This window comes from Anopheles gambiae, chromosome X (assembly GCF_943734735.2).
Source record: "Anopheles gambiae chromosome X, idAnoGambNW_F1_1, whole genome shotgun sequence".
NCBI classification, from domain to species: Eukaryota; Metazoa; Arthropoda; class Insecta; order Diptera; family Culicidae; genus Anopheles; species Anopheles gambiae.
The window spans coordinates 695,080-712,730 of record NC_064600.1 but is presented as its reverse complement, the minus strand read 5'-3'; the positions used below and the strand labels follow the sequence as shown (position 1 = coordinate 712,730).

The window sequence follows — 17,651 nt, the reverse complement described above, 5'->3', positions numbered from 1 at the left end:
CCAGCAGAACTTCATCCTTGAATCTCCCGAACTATTTCAAGCGAACCAAAAACGTCAAGAACTGCTCGTCTGATGGAAGTCACCGGGCGAACAATGAACTCCTGCTCCCTCTCCAATGTTTCTTCGCACAACCCCTCAACCAGCCAAAACGCGACCAGCTGACTGCTCGTGAACTGCTCGTGGGACCTACCCGGTATGAATTTTGAATCCCAAGCTGGTGGTAGCAGGGCGGTAGTGGTTCGGGAAGCCGAAGGGAAGTCCTTAAAATTCCCGGCTGTCCCCCCCCATTGCAGAAAAAAAAACCCTTTTTTGCACCTACGCGTGCGTTTGTTACGGCTGTTTACATGCAACCAAAAATAACATAAATCGAACGAGCGCGCGGGCAAGGCAACAAAATATGCGAGCGAAACATACATTTTTCGACCAGAATTCAAGGGAAGCGGCAACGGAGTTTGTTTCCTTTCCTTTTCTGATGTCACCTCAGCCCAGTTTACATTCACCCTTCCACAATGTCACCCTTGCTGTCCAGGTGGCACGTAGCGTCGGTGCTGAAAAATCCCAAAATCCGAACAACAAGAAGCAAAAACATGCCAAAAATCATGAATATTACAATTTGTGCGGAATGTGCATGGTGTAGATCGGTGTTGGGAAGGGGGGGGGGGGGAGGGGGAGAGGGTGATAGGAAAAAAACCACCCGTCCCCGACGGCGTGTCAGGTGTGCTGGTACGAGCCCCATTCGCCCCTTTACTCCTGTCGTGGATACCCCTCCAACCCACTTACGAGTACTATCAAAGAGGGGCAAATCACTAACCTGGGAGAATTTATTTTTCCACCACTTCAGCTCCAAACTCCCGCTTCCATTCTTCTCCCCCTCCCCCTCAACCGCCCCACCTTGAAAGGATTGGGCACCCGGGACGACCTTTGAAACCCGTCCACAGATTGTCTATTTCCTTTTCCGTTCACATCTCCGAGTCCCAGGACTTGCAAAAACCCCAAATACAACAACCTGATGAAGGTGGGGATGAAGTCCACCTCTTCCCCCCTCCTCTCCCCTACCCATGTCAGCACCCTGTGGGGACAGTTTTTATTCGCGCTTCGTGCTCCCTGCGGTGTCCGACGTGATTTCGAGCGAGTTGCGCTGAGGTCCTTGCCAATACGTTTATTCTCGAAGGGGTTCGGGGCTCGGGTCGTGCTATCTACCTACGCCTTCGTACGTGGCTTCGTTGCAAATGGAGCACACACCGAGCCGAGGACATACATTGCCTTGATTAGTGATGGGTAACGTTGGCAATAGTCTGGCGTCCAATGCGATCCAATTCCCAACATTTCGGAACCAACTCCGGAAGATAGGTCCGACCCCTCCGTTAGTCGTTAGGAGTCATCCGGAGACGATGTCGACCGGCTCAAGGCTGTTGTCACAAAGCATTGCTGTCGTCTCTAAGCTATTCTTAGAAACTATGTCCTGTTTACTAAGTGCACGTGCAAAAAAACGGAAAACCCAAGGGCGACTCCAAGCGACTCCGACTTCAGTTTGATTCTGAATCCGGCTGACTCTGACTTCGGACGACTTCTACTTCGAACGACGTCTATTTCAGACAACTCCGACTCTGGATGACTCCGATTTCGACGCCGGGAGAAGCTAGTGGTTCCGGTTTGACAGGAGTTGCGGAATCGGACTAACAATAACCGGAGTTGGATCGGAGTCGTGTATGCGCTCCAGAAAGCACCTCTCTAGTCTAGATAGAGACTGCCGGAAACACACGCGAAACAACAAAGCGTTCCTTCATATTTATTATTTAGTTTACATTTTTGTTTTTTGTTTACTTCCAACACTCTTTTCATATCGCAGCAAGAAGCGCTAAAGTAAAGGTGATGAAGGTGGGTGACGAAACAAGCAGGGGATAAAAAATGATTTTCCACCATACTTGCCTCGCACACACACACACACACGTGCACCTCTCCTTTAGCCTGATTTCCGGTGACCGTGAAAAGCCTTCGAAGCGTTTCCAAGGGCTCGTTCGTCGTTGGGCTCTCGTCCGTTAACACATCTCGGTCGGTACAAATCTTCCCGCGTCGCTCCGTTTCACCGATGAGGAAATACGTCTTTCTAGGCGAAAGGGACGGAGCAGCGCAAGCTAGGAAAGGAAGGAAGGACATACGGCTCGCGGGTACTGCTGCTGGACCGATGACAATGATAAGGATAATGGTCCGGGCCAGCGCTAGCCAAAAAAATTATTTGTGCCCATGTTTTTCCTCCCAACCACCTTCGTCGTTCTTCCTGACGCCGCACCCCGACCCCAGCTCTGGTATCATTCTCATTTTCTCCAATTGGAAACTTTTTTCCCTTTTTCGGACCTTTTTTTCCTTCCTTCTTTGCTGCTGCTGCGCCCTTCCTGTGCCTTGCTGTAACAATGTGTCCTAGAAAAATGGACCGTATAATAACGTTTCACCCCCCCCCCCCCAGCACAGTTTCCCCACCCCCCACAGCTGCCTCCTTGGGAACAAAAAAGGTGCGCAAATGCACCTCTCTCGCTCGCTCTCTCCGTGCTCCTCCGAAACCGTTATCACACCGACCGGTGCCGGTGAGTTTGAGTTTTCTTCGCCTGCATTTTCTCGCGTTTCGCTGTCTCGAGATAAGGGTCGGATGATTTATTTTCCATTCTCTGCCGTAGCCGCCGCAGCCCCACTGCCCCTCAGCTTTCCCTCGCAGTGTGGACTGCCACGTGCACCGGGGAGGGCCAGCGCCACGCTGAATCCATCAGCCCGGCGTATACACCTCTGCGCCTGCTCTCCGCTGTCTGCCGAAAGCCCAACGGTATCAATTATCATTAGCTCGGGTGCTCGAGATGCGAAATCGCTGATGGAAAACCGACACAGCAGAAAGGCTGCACTCTAACCCCCCCCCCCCCTCCTCCCCCGATGCGACCACCCCATCCCGCTGACTTGTCTCTGTGGGTGATGTAATGAGCGAAGACGAGCCGAACGTATCGCCGCACCAGGTCGCACAAAGCGATCGCGTTAAAATTGTCCCAGGTTGTCTACCTTTGGCTCCATCTACGTCATACATACACACACACACCTAATGACCTTCGTTAGGGGGAAATGGAGGTTGAAGGGGATACACACATACAGAAGAAGAAGAAGGCACAACGTTGTGACGTGGCGGAGGTGAAACGAACCATCGAAAAGAACTGATAAGAAACGGTTTGATCGGCGCAAATAAAAAGAAAAGCCAGCAAGCACCGAAAACGGACCACTATGTGACATTTCTTCCGTCGCCATGCACGATTGAAACCTCTAATCGGACCCTTTATTCTTTTTCTTTTCCTTGGTTTACTGTAGGAAGAGCCCACGCCACGAAAATGCCGCTAAAACCCGGTTTGAAAGCGGTTAAACCCATGAAAAATGCCGTTAAAAGCAGTTTGTTTGGATCTGTTTTTGGAAGTCGTTGCGCCTGCAAGGTATGCAAGCCGCAGGTAAAATGTACCTTGTTAAGAAACTTTTCTAACCGGACGCTCCATTTGTGTGCCCCCGTTTCCCGTTTTTGCTGGCGAAAAGGCTGCACTGTGCCTATTCTACCTCTTCCCCTTTCTTCTTCCCTGCTCGTAACATAACACGCATTGGAGAATGCGCGAGAAGAAACAATAATGTTCCATTCCATTGCACTCGGCCGCCGCTAGCTCACAGGGCGTTTTTTTTTCTCTCTCTCTCTTTCTTTCTCTATTTCATTCCCTCTGTGCATTCGCTTGCGTTGCTTACTTTGCACAATTTCGTTCGACGCTTTGTGTTCGGCGAACAGTTTTCCATCTTCCTTCCCTTTCACAGCGCCGAATTCTTTCCTTATGGGGAAGCGGAGCAAACGGGAGAGGCTCCCTGCGACCAGCGACGTACTACAAAGTCGATGCTGGCGGCGGACCGTGTGGCGAAGCTTCGGGCGAAACAGCTGGCAGAGCTGAATCTATTTCTCGCTTCGGTGAGTAGCGGGTGGTGGAGGGGAAGGAGAAGCGAAGGAGGCAGATGATGGTGGTGTAGGGAGGAAAGGGGTGGAATGGGGTTTCAACACTCCTACCCCATTAAATTTGCCAATTCTTTACATTTTCTTTATCTATTTCTGAAGCTGATTATCGAGAAACGCCCCCGCCACAAACCGGCCCTCCACACAACTCCACCCTCTACCCCCCCCCCCCCCACCCCCCTCTCTCAATCACCTTCCCTAGTGTCACTGGCAGCACCTGCTTTCGCCTGCTGCCTCCGGGGGGGAAACAGATTGAATTTCTGCACCACCGCACCACGTTCCATTTCCCCGTTTTTCTGCCCCGACTGGCACACGGCTTTTGCTTAAATCGAATGTATTTGCGTCTGCCGATGGCAGCCTCCACCAATCACCACCAGCAAACCAGCAAGACACAATTAAGCCGAAGAAAGCCACAACGGCCCCCGCTGCCCGATTGCATTGCCCAATCCTCCTTTGCTGCCGCTGCGTGCGAACGGCTGGAAAATCGGCTGAAATAGGTAGAGAACAAACGGATTTTTCCTCCCCCCCCCCCCCCCCATCCCGGGGGCTGCAAGCAACTCTTTATAATACGTAAACCACACACACACACACACACACGCGCAGGGTGTGACACATGGCCAACCGTAGGAGCAGCAGCAGCAGCAGCAGCAATGGCTCTGGAGCTGCCTTTCCTGGCTTAATATGGGAAAACGCAAAGAAAACGGAACCGCTCTGTGCAAAAGGAAAAACTCATCCGTTTTCCCTCGTTTTTTTTTTTTGTATTGCCCACTTTCCTTTGCCATCGGTACCGAACGAAAGATTTGGCAACGATTGCTTACTTGATTTCATCGTGTGTGAGAGTGTTGCCGTTTTTTTTGTACATTTTTTCCATCCTTTTTAGACTTTTGCTACGTTTGGTACTGTTTTTTTTTTCTTCTTTTGCTGCAATTTTCATCAATTTCAGTAAAAACTTTTAAACCCGCACTTCATGCATTGTTTACAGGGTTTTCCAAGCCATGTCACTCTGACCTTTAAGTTGTTGGTTTCGTTTTACCGCCCTGCAGCAACAGTGAACAAACCAACGTTTGACACTCAGAATTGACCCGGTTTAAATGATTAGTTGACGTTTAATTATGGCCTGTACAGTCCTATTGCTAAGTATATTAAACGAGCTATGGTTCCAATGATTTTCTGCTTGTAAAGCTCAAGTCCTCGTACCTAATACACATGGAAATCTGTAAACCAAATCGTTTGCAGCCGTTTGCGTTGTAAAAAAAATACGAAGCATGCAAATCTGCCTGGCAAAGTGAAATTAGTCAAAATATAGAAAATATTGCCGCACGCATCGTAAAAATGACTCGCCTGACACCCTGCGCCCGTTGCTTTTAGCACACGTCAATTGTACTCATTTCACAGTACGCCGGACTCCCCGGGCCAAAGGGGGGGGGGGGGGGGGGGGGGAGGGGGGAACTGATGACGTCGGTACGCTTTGCAATATTTTCAAATACCTCCACAATTGAATCAAAAGCCAAACCAAACCCCCCGAACCCCCCACCCACTGTCACTGGGAAAATTTCACCCAGCTGCGATCCCCGGTGCGCTCGGTGGTATTTGACGAGGCGGGGTGGGGGGTGGGGGGGGGGATTTTTGAGGAGCGCAGCTAGAATAAACAAACCGGGAACCGGGCGGCTCGGAGCGAATACCAAATCTCAAGCCTCCCTCACCTCGTTTTTCCGCAGAACCCTGCACACCGGAAGCTCACGCACGCACGCACGCACAATGGTAGACCACAATGGAATCGCTACGCAAGTCGGGAGTCGCTGGCGCAGGCAAAATCGCAGACAAACGTTATCAACGGGGCCAGATGATAACGATTGTGCCCGGCAGCTGGGTGGAGGGCGGTGTGGAGGAAAGCGAAGAAGGGTGAGATGAAGGGGGGGGGGGGGGGGGAAAGAATTTTGTTTGCCCGGCAGGAGAATGCGGCAGGAGTGAATTTGTCGTTCGCACTGTTTGCTCTCCTTCCCGGCCCTAAACCGACCCACCCCGTCCCGCCAAGGGCGAGCAGAAAGCATGAAGATTGTCGGGAAATTAAGTTGATGAATCGCGATATAAACACGACGCGGGCGGGAAGGGAAGTTGGGAGGAGGTGGATCTGGATTTTTCTAAATTGGTTCCACCACCCACACCCCCACCTCTCCGCATTCTGCCATGGCAGTGAGTTTCGCCTGTCGGGGTTCTTTCATATTACTTCACATCAATCGCCAAACATGCTGTTGAGGGAAACGCTTTTTGGGGAGCTTGCTTTCTTCTTCTTCTTCTTCTTCTTCTTCCTGTTTCCTATGATTTTCTTTCGCCTTCTCGCTGCCCTCCGCTAGCTCCAAAGCGCCTCCGAAACGTAGGCAAACATATTCTTGGGATTTCTTGCGAGTCCGTGGTCCGCCGTGCCACCTGTGCCCTTGCCGATCCCTTTGGGCGCTTTTCCTCCCCAAGTCGTTCCAGGAGTGGTGATTGATTTTCACTTGAAATTCATGCCAACCACGCGCCACCCCTCCACATTACTTCTGCACCACTGGTAAAGCACCGATGTGTGTGTGTGTGTGTGTGTAGGCGGTGTGTAGCAACATCCGATACTTTCATCGCTCGGATCGGATATGTTGCCATCAGCCCGCCAAGGATTCTAGAATGCTCGCTTATGCTGTATTAGGGGGGGAGGGGGGGGGTTTGGGCAGGAGATGAAAATAAAACTCGGCACGCTGTGGTGAATGGAAGCGGAATTTTCCTATGCCGAACAACTACTTTCCTCGTGCCTGTATTGACGCGCTCGCTTCGATGCATGAGGCGTTGTGGGACTGATCGGTATTTATTTGCTTGTATTTTTACCTTTTCTTTTTTCCCCCCTCTCTCTCTCTCACACACACACACACTTTATCACACTCTCCCTGAGCCACTCTCAAGATCAATTCGATATTACTTAGAATTATTTGAAAACTGTCCCGAAGGCTCATCTGCTTCAAGCAGAAGGTAAAGCGCGGGCTGCATGTTTTTCCCTGAAATAGAGTTTTCCTTTACTTGTTTCTGGCTCTACACGTTTGCATGCTGTCGAAAGCTTTGGCTTGTATAGTCACTTGAAAGCATGGGCTGGGAAGGGGAGAACCACATCGAGGATTAAGCTGAACGGAGCCGCTGGCGGCAAACGGTCAAGCGGTGAAGAGCGCCTGACCTTGCGCAACCGAATCGACACTCGAGTTCGAATCTCCGCTCACGCTGCGGGCGCGCCGGGGGGATTACATGACCGTAATCTCACGAAGGGCGCGCGCGCCGGATTTACTCCTACACGCACACGGGGAAGAGAAGAGGGATTTGTGTTACAGTAAGTGAAGCGGCGGCAACAACAACAACAGTGTAGCCACAGAAGAGTGTGGAGAAGGCGAGGCGGAAGGTTCGATTTACTGCATCACACACAAAAGTGCTGCTTATTTGGAGAAATGTGATACCGATGCCTATTTGAGAAGAATCTTCCAACCACGCACACACACACACACATAGAAGGGCAAACGCGCACGCACACGCCAACTGCTCAATGGCTCCTTCCACTTTTGTATGTTTGACGGCCGGAGCGAAGAAGCAACATTGTGCGTTCGCCTCCTCCTGCCGAAGCGTTAGCACCATTTGCCCCATACCTGCAGGCCAGCGAAGCGCAAAACAAGAGCATTATTTATCTATTGTGATAAAAGATATTTTGTGTGAGTGGGGGAGGGGGATGGATTTTGGGTACAAAAAGCCATCGTTTCTGCCGGCGCTTTTCAGACTCTGCTCAGCGATAAAATCTGTGCTCAGCTTAAAAGCGTCAAAGATGGCAAAAAATGTTTACATTTTTTCAATACCATGGCCAGAAATCTCTGGCCAAAGCAATCCAACACGATTCAGCGACAGTATATGGAGGTGACCAGGCCCTAATAAACGAGCGGATTCGAGTAAAAAAAATATGACGAGCTGTGATTTGACGAGTTAACAAAAAAAAACACATAATACGTTTTAAAGGGTGTTCCGCGCTCAATGGCGCTCAGTTGTTGTTCGATTGTCAGTAAATTAATCGGTTAGTTCGCCCGTAAGGAAGAGGTGTACAGCGAAATGTTGGTTTTCATTTTATTATACGTCATTATCTGTTGTTTTACGTGGCTCTCGATATGCTTTTATTAAACTTATTTGTTCTTCTTATTTGATGTATCCCATTGCCAAATACAAATGTGGACAAACTCTGTCATGTAAACCTTTTAAAGGATAAATAAATAACTTTTCAAGGTATGACAAGTGCGTTTTTTCAGACTTACTTCCTTACTTACCTATATAGGTCTTACATAGAGAAGGTAATGTAAAGAACAAACGGTTACTTGTCCACTACTAACTAGTTATAGTAACTAGTAACTGATCGTCAAATTGACAATACAGGGTTTTCCAGGAGTTCTCATAGCAGTGGGACATTTTATTGACTCCTTCTTACGAGAAATGAACTTAATCTAACGAGAATTTGACTCTATAGCTCCCTTGTTGGACAAATCCAATAGGAGTTTCCAACGAGTCCAACAAGGGTGCCATCGAGTTCAATTTCCAACTTATGAAGTTCACTTCTAATAGGAAAGCGTCAAGGAAGTGTCCCACAAGTATGAGAACCCCTGGAAAACCCTGTAAAGAGCAAACATAATTAGTTATCTGCAATTGGCATGGGTAACTAGTAAGACTGGCGTATCATTACAAGTCATGTTAACAAAGTGGACAGATTGAAATGGTTCAAATAATTAGTTTTAAGTTTCAAGTTACTGGTTATTAGAATTAAGCGATACATGATAAAAAGGACGACAGCAGTTACTAGTAACTCTGATGTTTTGCAACTTGTTATTTACTCAGAGTAACTGATCAAATGTGCAAATCACTTATGTCACCACACTTTCACTTCGTCTCGCCTGTTTTTTTTTTTTTTGTGTCTTGGCAACAAAGGATCAAATGAAAAAGCTTCACAGGATGCAAAAACGCATTATGAGAATAGTGTCATGAGTGGGCTGTCATCTGCGTATTCCGTCTGTAATTATGATGGATATCGATTTTCAATGGATGTCGGCAGAGCGGAGGATTGATGTATCGGACCAAAATCTTTATATTGGTTCTTTTAGGAGGTTTTTTGCGCGGGTATCTGGGAGATTGCAGCTGAGATTGGGAAGTTGACATTCGTCGGTACTATATACACAGAGGATATGAACCAAAGGTTACCAACTGCCTCTTCTAAACTGTGAGGCTCCTGCTGTCAGGGTCCTGCTTCGGAAGGGAGGGCCCTGGAATCTTCCGTGGGTACCAGTGGAGCTGACAATTTTGCATGTCGCAGTTGTGTCCTGATAAATGGTGCGCTAGATTCATTAGTTAGTTCTCGGCCAGCTGTGAAAAGGATGCTAGGGAATACCATTGTATAAGACCAGTTTTTCTTTGCTGGAAATGTTTTGGCCGTTTTGGGGATGTTTGAGAATGCCATACAGGTGTTTAGTAGCTAATTACTACAAATATTTCGTAATCTTCCATAGGCCGAATTCCAAACGGAGCACCCTGTACCAAGAGAAACTTCCCCGCGATAAAAAAAAAACAAACCTGAATTACATCAATTAATTCAATTACAACTTTAGCGCACATACACATTCTACCTGTTAAAGGATCATTTTAATGAGCCACTGTACGGTACAACGCAGCCGCAGTGACTGCTGTACAAAAGAACAATTCCGCATTGGACCAACAGAGCCCGAAAAGCGACCGACCTCGTTCTATTGCGCTGTTTTTGCTGTTTCCACCAAGTCGCGCCAAAGCACAGGCAGTGGCTTCGATTGCATTCCATTCCGGCACACCTTGGCGCAAAAAACCGAAAACCTGCACACACACACACACACACATCACCATTCCACCCCATCATATCCTTCCCGAAAAATCCTCACCTAATCATGGGGTAGCTCAACGACAAAAACCGTTGACTCCCCACAGGCCATTTGCTAACGCGCGCGCCCAATCGGTTGCTTTGCTAATTACAGCCTACCGCCGTGTTCGCCCCACAGCTTCAGAGCTTTTTCTTCACGCGCGTGTTGCTGTGTGTGTGTGTGTGTGCATTTGAGTGCGCAGTAAAGCAACGGATAATTGAATACCACCATTCCGATGGTCGGCACTCCCGGTCGGCCGGTCCGGCTGAACACTCTCCCGCAAGCAGCAAAGCGGGTAATAAATGAGTAATCAATTACCTTTTCGGGCAATATATTACCGAGCGTCTGCCGCAAGGCACCGTTGACAGGCCAATGATCTACCGAACAGGCCAGAGGTGAGCGAAGATGCGGCGCTAGGAGTTAGAAGACGGTAAAAAAAAGGTAGCATAAATCGTCGCAGTCTCCACGCACCTTGCGCAAAAGCTCCACTCTCGGTAAGTAATCCGTTTTTCCGCTCCAACAGGATGGTGGTGGGTGCACACACACACACGCAGCTCATCTTTCGCACAAAGCAAAGGCTCCACACACACACGGTGCCCGAAACGCATTCCAATCCGCAGAGAGAATGCCGGCAAAGTGTCCGAATCTGCTACGTCGTTTATGATAATGCCGAGGGACGACGGTTTTGGGAGCGCCGATCGATGCGAATTGCATAAAACATCGAGCGAGTAAATGGTTCGTCGTCCCGCACCGCCGCAAGTCTCCCCACCGGGGTACCGGCGCACCAATAGCACGTACCGCCTGCCCCTGAGCCCGGGGCAGAAGTGCTAGTGTGCTCTAGTTTCGGGGTTGCGATAGTTGTCCTTTTCAGGGAGGGCGGCTGGGCGTCGAGACCCAGCCTGCTCCGTGCCATTCCGATAAGAGGATTGATTTATGTTAATGCGATACGATTCGGTACGGTACACTCACACGCATAACCTGCAACATTTTGGGGAGCCCTGTACTTCGCACCGGATCGCTTCGCCAGGATGGACGCATGGTGCCCTCCAAATCGACACATGCCAGAACGTTTCGGTGGATTTTGTCTTTCTGTGTTTGTGTGTGTGTGTGTGTGTGTTTGACAAGCACCACGCTACGATAGCACACCGTATCGACCCCCCCCTTCCGGGACCTCACCTCAACCCCACACACGGGTCTACATAAAATCGCACGCATACAAACACTCGCTTTACGCTGTGTCATCGGGTCAAACGCAGCGCTACAAAAAGACGGGCCTCACAGGCCGTCCCAAGTGAAATAATCAATACAGGCAAAATTATAAACCACACGGTGCAGAACCGGCGGGTCCGGTGCCTTCCATTCGCAAGCAGCCCAGAGAGAAGGAGAGAGAGAGAGAGAGAGAGAAAAGGGCGCTCGCAAGCACACTGTGTAACCATCGTCATCGTCCGAATCATTATCACCGTTCCGATCCCCAAAAACCGATCCGATGGCGATCGATGGCGGCTAGCTGTCATCGGTCAATCCTCTTCCCTCCCCCTTCCTCCTCTTCCATACTACCCACCTGCTTTCCCTGCAGCCCCCCCCCCCCCCCCCTACATGTCAGGCGGGCTGGCCTTCTTTAGCCTCGCAAACGTGCCGTCTTAATTAACACACGCATCCGCGCAACTTCTAATGCGCCGTGGGCCGGGTGCGCCGATGGGGGTGGCCCCCCTCCCCAACTCTCCGTGCCTCCGTGCACGGTGACTTGTGCATTCTTTTGTTTTGGCCCGACCGGGTGTCTATGTGTGCTTTGTTTGTGGTGTTTTTATTTTCTTTTTTTTTATTTGTTGTTTTTTGTTTCTAGTTGTTGTTGTTCTCGCCGGCCCCCGTCATGTGCCCGGGCTGACCGATTCGCGTTATTACTATTATTATGCGGACGCTTTTCTCGCCCCCCCAGCACACAACTGGCCGGCGAGACGCACGTTTGCGGCTTGCGCACACGTTTAGCGGGAAGCGCAGGGGCCGCTGGTTCGCGTGAAAACTGTGACTTCGATTGAAGCTTATTGAAGGTTGCTGGACACTTTCGAAAAGCAGGCAAGCCAGGGCTAGCGTACCTGGCAATACAACAACAACAAAAAATGGATCATAAAACAGCTTGTAACTATTAATTTTAATTCAAATTATAGTGAGACCTCTCCACAGTGCAGCTAGCTTCCTAAATTTTACATTCCATTGAATAAGTACAGCTTTGTTCCTACAAATCCACACTGCTTCGAATCGAATGTGCTGTTTCCGTATTTGGACTACATATTAGCGTTAGTTTACTCAGAGCTGATGAGCTGGACTAGTGAGTTAATTCTTAAACTCTTTCTTACTCTCCATTTTCTCCATCTATTTGTACGAGGTTGGAATACATCTTCCTATGAAAATGACATGTAGTTTCGCTTTTATATCCAGAGGCTTACTAGGCTCTATTTAACTCTTCTACTTTCTCGGAGGCATGAACGAATCAACTCTCTCTCTTCAAAAGTTGTAAAATCAGCTAATGATTCGTCAATAACATCTTCTAAATTCGCTAAAAAATCGTCAAAATTTCACTCACTCGTTCATTTCAATCCATTATGGCCATCGCTAGTTTTAATCTTGTAACACATGCACCTCCTCGAAGCTCACACAGTCCTATCTGCTTGCACACATTCGTTAGTGCTTTTGATAAGTTAAGTATAAGTATAAATAAAGTAATTCAATGTAATTAAAAGCAACATTTTCGAGCTCACACTATCCTAAAGATATTAAATACCCATCATAACTCCCCATAGCAACAGAAAAACCCCTGCAATGCACCCAGTTACTTTACCAGCGCACTCACATCCACATCAAGCGTGTGCAATAATGTGTGTCTGTGTCTGTTTCTTGCACATGCCAGCCAACCAGCCCCTTTTTCCCCCCCGATCACCTTCGCCAAAGTAGGGACTCACTCACTAATGCGATGTTTATGGGAAACCCTGCAGGACGTAGCGCGCGCGCGCTGGAGGAAGCGTAACAGGGAGGAACAAATCTTAAACCATCAAACCTCTCAATCGCAGCTCAACACGTACACACTCACACACACAAACTGTAAATTCAAATGAAACTAAGCGTCGAAAACAACGGAGAAGCATTCCCGTCGCACCTCGCGTCAAATCCACCGTCCAGCGGTGTGTGTCCTCGCTTCGCCAGTTCTCTTTCTCTTTCTCTCTCTCTCTCTCTTGTGTATAAACAGGTCCACCTGCTACCCACGGAGGAGGGACAGGCTGTGTGGCGTGTGGGGGTTTAGAAGCTGGACTTGTCTAAATCGTGCTGCTAAATTTGCGTTTGACCGCGGCGCGCCTTCGCACGAGCGCGGCGGCTTCACGCGTCGGTGGCAGAGGGCGCGATTTAGAGTTTGAAACTATTATTGGTATGGCTATTGACCGCGCGTCGCAGGCCACCCCTCCCGCGTGTGTGTGTGTCATTTTGGGGTGGCTTTTCATGATCACGCAAGCTGACGCCGACGCAACTCTCCGATTGAAAGGTCCAGTGTGGCAAGAACCGGCGCGAGGTCACCCGTCGACCGCTCCCGATCCCAAGTGCAAAGTGTTGGTGGAGTGTTCGATGATTGACTAGCAGCTGTCAATAAGTGTGCGAGGGGGGGATGATGGGTGGGAATGCTGGTTAGTTTCATAAGCGGCAACCAGCGAAACCAGGAAGCCTCGGCAAATCAGCGCCGAGCTCCACACACACACACACACACACACCACCAAATCAGGGGAAACCAACAAGGGCAATCGATCGGTGAGCTCTTCTAGCAAGAAATTCGAATGTTTGCGAAACGAACTATTTGTTTGAAACAGTGCAAATGTGAATTACAGCCAAACATGCGGATGTTTTGCACAAAGCTACTCACCGATCGGTAAACACCTAACGCAATAATCTTGTGGTAATTGCAACGAAACTACAACAACTGCAGGCAAATTAGATGTAGCGCGCTGATACAACACTGGCTGCTTGGGAGCGATTCCATCCTTCTCCTCCGATCACCATCTGTCTAAAAGTGAGCTAGCGATTAATCTAAACATTTCACCGGCCTCATGTCTGCCAGCTGCAGCAGCACGCTCGAGGCAGGCCCCGTGAGCGTCCCGCCGATAAGCGCGGCCACATTCAAGCGCGGAGTGCGGCAGGGACGGTTGAGCACGATGTCTCAACTCACCCGGTAAACCTACCGCTAGCTCGCACGACAGACGACCTTCACCAATTACCCCCGATGGAATCGCGGGAATCATCCGGTCCGGTGCTTAACACAGCGGTCGTACAAAGTTCTTCCACACAGGTCTGCGAGAGGTGCCGATATAGAAACCGAAAATAGGATGTCGTCAAAAACTGAGCAACCCTTGAGGCATTGCAGCACAGCGACCATACGCATTCAACTTGGCATTCCACTCTACTCGGTACGGGTAAACCAAATTGAGTGTAGAGGAGGTTAGTTTGAGGTAGAACACGTGGAGTGCGGAACTTTAGCGAAATGAATCACTATTTGACAAATAGTCAACTCCATTTGCAGTTGGAGAGGTGGGTTTTTATCACACATCCAGTTCGTTGTGTCTTTAGACTCCCAATGAGTGTGAATGTGGAAAAAATATGTTACGAGAGATATTTTGCAGCATTAATGCTCCAGAAAACGTCCTTTCTTTGTGATTCAAGACATTGGTGATAGGACATGCAAATATATGCAAAATTCGGGTAATGTTCTTCTTGATAAATCTGGCGAGATGAAGAGCCAAGTTACTGGAATGACTTCGAATCACGAATCACACGACAAATTCAATAAATCCTCACGTAGAGTTCCCTTCCAACTTGATAAATCAATTAGAATGAACTACAATGTTTTGGATAGCTTGAACCATAGCTTCCATAGTTAATTCCTCTTTCAAGTTCCAATTCCTAACCAATTCCTCTATAAGGTTCCAAATGAAGAACCAAGTTACTGGAATGACTTCGAATCACGAATCACACGACAAATTCAATAAATCCTCACGTAGAGTTCCCTTCCAACTTGATGAATCAATTAGAATGAACTACAATGTTTTGGATAGCTTGAACCATAGCTTCCATAGTCAATTCCTCTTTCAAGTTCCAATTCCTAACCAATTCCTCTATAAGGTTCCAAATGAAGAACCAAGTTACTGGAATGACTTCGAATCACGAATCACACGACAAATTCAATAAATCCTCACGTAGAGTTCCCTTCCATCTTGATAAATCAATTAGAATGAACTACAATGTTTTGGTTAGCTTGAACCATAGCTTCCATAGTCAATTCCTCTTTCAAGTTCCAATTCCTAACCAATTCCTCTATAAGGTTCCAAATGAAGAACCAAGTTACTGGAATGACTTCGAATCACGAATCACACGACAAATTCAATAAATCCTCACGTAGAGTTCCCTTCCAACTTGATAAATCAATTACAATAAACTACAATGTTTTGGATAGCTTGAACCATAGCTTCCATAGTCAATTCCTCTTTCAAGTTCCAAATCCTAACCAATTCCTCTATCAGGTTCTAAATCCTAACCAATTCCTCTATAAGGTTCCAAATGAAGAAGCAAGTTACTGGAATGACTTCGAATCACGAATCACACGACAAATTCAATAAATCCTCACGTAGAGTTCCCTTCCATCTTGATAAATCAATTAGAATGAACTACAATGTTTTGGTTAGCTTGAACCATAGCTTCCATAGTCAATTCCTCTTTCAAGTTCCAATTCCTAACCAATTCCTCTATAAGGTTCCAAATGAAGAAGCAAGTTACTGGAATGACTTCGAATCACGAATCACACGACAAATTCAATAAATCCTCACGTAGAGTTCCCTTCCATCTTGATAAATCAATTAGAATGAACTACAATGTTTTGGTTAGCTTGAACCATAGCTTCCATAGTCAATTCCTCTTTCAAGTTCCAATTCCTAACCAATTCCTCTATAAGGTTCCAAATGAAGAAGCAAGTTACTGGAATGACTTCGAATCACGAATCACACGACAAATTCAATAAATCCTCACGTAGAGTTCCCTTCCAACTTGATAAATCAATTACAATAAACTACAATGTTTTGGATAGCTTGAACCATAGCTTCCATAGTCAATTCCTCTTTCAAGTTCCAAATCCTAACCAATTCCTCTATCAGGTTCTAAATCCTAACCAATTCCTCTATAAGGTTCCAAATGAAGAAGCAAGTTACTGGAATGACTTCGAATCACGAATCACACGACAAATTCAATAAATCCTCACGTAGAGTTCCCTTCCATCTTGATAAATCAATTAGAATGAACTACAATGTTTTGGTTAGCTTGAACCATAGCTTCCATAGTCAATTCCTCTTTCAAGTTCCAATTCCTAACCAATTCCTCTATAAGGTTCCAAATGAAGAAGCAAGTTACTGGAATGACTTCGAATCACGAATCACACGACAAATTCAATAAATCCTTACGTAGAGTTCCCTTCCATCTTGATAAATCAGTTAGAATGAACTACAATGTTTTGGTTAGCTTGAACCATAGCTTCCATAGTCAATTCCTCTTTCAAGTTCCAAATCCTAACCAATTCCTCTATCAGGTTCTAAATCCTAACCAATTCCTCTATAAGGTTCCAAATGAAGAACCAAGTTACTGGAATGACTTCGAATCACGAATCACACGACAAATTCAATAAATCCTCACGTAGAGTTCCCTTCCAACTTGATAAATCAATTAGAATGAACTACAATGTTTTGGATAGCTTGAACCATAGCTTCCATAGTCAATTCCTCTTTCAAGTTCCAATTCCTAACCAATTCCTCTATAAGGTTCCAAATGAAGAACCAAGTTACTGGAATGACTTCGAATCACGAATCACACGACAAATTCAATAAATCCTCACGTAGAGTTCCCTTCCAACTTGATAAATCAATTACAATAAACTACAATGTTTTGGATAGCTTGAACCATAGCTTCCATAGTCAATTCCTCTTTCAAGTTCCAAATCCTAACCAATTCCTCTATCAGGTTCTAAATCCTAACCAATTCCTCTATAAGGTTCCAAATGAAGAACCAAGTTACTGGAATGACTTCGAATCACGAATCACATGACAAATTCAATAAATCCTCACGTAGAGTTCCCTTTCAACTTGATGAATCAATTAGAATGAACTACAATGTTTTGGTTAGCTTGAACAATAGCTTCCATAGTCAATTCCTCTACCAGGTTCCAAATCCCAACACATTTGAACTTCACAGAGGCTATCAGATTCAAAGAATGCTTGCCATACTCCCTTTATTCCTGTCCGAATATCACATGGTAAACACGGATGTGCAGTTGTCATTCTTAGACCAATGTCTTCGGGACTCGTGGGCTAGCCAGTAAGACTGGGAAGTAGGGGAAGTGTACCATTTATGACATGCACGAGCAATTGTTTTGGCCTTAAAACAAGTCACAGCGACGGATTGGGGTTTGTTTTATTCAAAAATGAGCATTTTAAAACATCGTCCATTTGTTGAGAAAGATTGCCAATCGCACTCACCACATTCCATACCTCCCGCCCCATGTGCTTACTGTCCCTGTTCCTTGCCTCTTGCACTCAGCCACCTCTCCCAGTGCTTACGTCGTTCCTACTGGCTCTACCTACAGCATCGGCTCGCACCACACGCCACCATCACCGTCGGATCGATTCACA

At 47.3% G+C, this 17,651-nt stretch overlaps 1 protein-coding gene across 8 annotated transcripts in view; it reads right to left on the bottom strand.

Annotated features, from left to right (window-relative positions):
* LOC1272230 (octopamine receptor Oamb) overlaps positions 1–17,651 on the bottom strand; it is a 95,077-nt gene that overhangs the window by 50,939 nt on the left and 26,487 nt on the right. The gene's annotated exons all lie outside the window — the stretch shown is intronic.